Source organism: Gobio gobio (assembly GCF_949357685.1).
Source record: "Gobio gobio genome assembly, chromosome: 20".
Lineage (NCBI taxonomy): Eukaryota > Metazoa > Chordata > Actinopteri > Cypriniformes > Gobionidae > Gobio > Gobio gobio.
In genome coordinates, this window is record NC_137113.1 from 353,652 (window position 1) to 356,151 (window position 2,500).

General features: G+C 45.8%; 1 protein-coding gene across 1 annotated transcript in view; it reads left to right on the plus strand.

Moving 5' to 3' along the window:
• Positions 1 to 2,500, plus strand: part of hmx3b (H6 family homeobox 3b) — a gene marked incomplete at both ends in the record, with an annotated part of 4,010 nt that overhangs the window by 201 nt on the left and 1,309 nt on the right. The window lies entirely within an intron of this gene.

Here is a 2,500-nt window from a genome sequence, read left to right on the forward strand (position 1 = left end):
TGTGTGTGTGTGTGTGTGTGTGTGTGTGTGTGTGTGTGATGGGTAGGTTTAGGGTCAGTGTAAGGGGATAGAAAATACTGTTTTGTACGGTATAAAAACCATTACGCCAATGGAATGTCCTCACATTTCACAAAAACAAACGTGTGTGTGTGAGAGAGTGAGTGTGTGTGAGAGAGGCAAGGTAAGTTTATTTGTAGAGCTCATTTCACACAAAGTGGCAATTGAAAGTGCTTTACAAAGAAATAGAATTAAAATATTCATAAGAGAATAAAATAAATAATATAGTATCAGCGAATCTGGAGAGTCAGAGACTGGAGATCAGCCCTCAGGGTTCTCCAGATCCACACGGGTCGTCCTCGCTCTCCGTCTCTCAAACTCTTACACACACACAGCCGGAACTAAAGAAAAATATATAATTAAAACAGTTATAATAAGAATTAAAATAAATAAAAACACGGTATAAAAGAATGAAAAGAGTCAAACTCAGACCGGGTCCGGGGCCCGCAGGGGTCTCCAGAAGGTTCTAATGGGTCTCCAGAAGGTTCTAATGGGTCTCCAGAAGGTTCTAATGGGTCTCCAGAAGGTTCTAAGGGTCTCCAGAAGGTTCTAATGGGTCTCCAGAAGGTTCTAAGGGTCTCCAGAAGGTCCTAATGGGTCTCCAGAAGGTTCTAAGGGTCTCCAGAAGGTTCTAATGGGTCTCCAGAAGGTTCTAAGGGTCTCCAGAAGGTTCTAATGGGTCTCCAGAAGGTTCTAAGGGTCTCCAGAAGGTTCTAATGGGTCTCCAGAAGGTTCTAAGGGTCTCCAGAAGGTTCTAATGGGTCTCCAGAAGGTTCTAATGGGTCTTCCAGAAGGTTCTAAGGGTCTCCAGAAGGTTCTAAGGGTCTCCAGAAGGTTCTAAGGGTCTCCAGAAGGTTCTAATGGGTCTTCCAGAAGGTTCTAATGGGTCTCCAGAAGGTTCTAATGGGTCTCCAGAAGGTTCTATGGTTCTTTGTCTACTTACTACTTCTTCGTCGTTTCAGTGTGTGCTCGGCAAGACTGTTTTGTGCTTGAGCGCCACCCAGTCGTGTTTTACTGTAACTCCAGCAGCTCCAGGCACGTGAACAAAAGCGCTGATCTCATTGGTCGGCCAGTTTTTAACGCGCCGCGTCAAAATAAAAATAAATAACCCGAGGCGTTTTTTTAAATTACGCTTTTATGCTGCGTTCACACTAAACGCGAGTAGAGCGTCTGGCGCGAGTGATTTCAATGTTAAGTCAATGGAAAGGTGTGTTGACGCGCGTCTGGGGGTCCCGCGGCACGGAAGGCGCGTTTCGCACGGCACGAAGGACACGAATCCGCCTCATTCACGCGGATGACGCGAATTGAGCGTCTTGTGCGTTACGCTCGAGTGGTGCTTTTGTGCATTCACGAGTTTGAAGCGAATTCGCGTCTGACGCCCAAGTTGAAAAATTTGAACTTTGGCGTCAATTCGCGCCGCGTTAACCAATCAGGAGCCTGCTCGCTGCGGTCACGTGGTGAAGTGACGTGTATGAGAAACCCCGCATAATTTAAAAATACTAATATTGTGTCACAAAATGTAGTTTTAAGACTTTTTCAGGTGGGAATGTAGTTGTTTAAAGCTCAAATCGGTGGTTTATTTATAAAGAGAGCGCCTATTTAAAAAAATCATCTGGTGTTTTTGGAGTTGTGAGATCCAGTGGATCAGCGGCGCTCATTAACCCCGGCGACAGCAGCCTTTCCTCAGCCAGTCCTTCTGCATCTGCTGCTCTGATGGCCTGTAGAGGCTCATCTCGTGGATCTAACGGACGATCTCAAATCGTTTTGACTGAGGGCAAAGAGAAGTTTCATAACTTTATATTTTAAGGATATTTAAATACACATGCAGTGAAGATAATGTAGGAGTTGCCTGGACCACATTTGTGTGGCTATTAATGCTTAATATATATTTTTAATGAAAATGAAAAGAGGCACAGTAGTGTTTTATGACATATTTCTCCTGGAGTGCCTTGAACGCGCGTCTATTTCGCTTCCAACGCTCGATTTCTATGAAATCTTTCTTTCGAATGCATTCAAAATGTTTGCGCGTGAAACTAGACGCGCTCGATGCGATTTTGACGCTCTATTGGCGTTTGGTGTGAACGCAGCAGTACGGCTGGAGTTTTGCGCGTCGGTGTGCACACTCACATTGGCGCCCATTGTTTAGTCACAAGGCGTTAAACGTCGGCGATAAACGCGCGCGAAAATCGTCCCGGTGTGAACAGGCCTTAATGGGGTTTATGGGAAGGCCGGTGAGGAGACCATTACAGTAGGCCAGCCTGCTGGAGATGAAGCATGAACGAGTTTCTCTAGGTCTTGTCTGGAAACAAAGCATCTACTTCTTGATATAGCGAGTGTGTGAGAGAGCGAGTGTGTGAGAGAGAGCGAGTGTGTGTGAGAGTGTGTGAGAGAGAGCGAGTGTGTGTGAGAGACCGAGTGTGTGAGTGTGTGTGAGAGTGTGTGT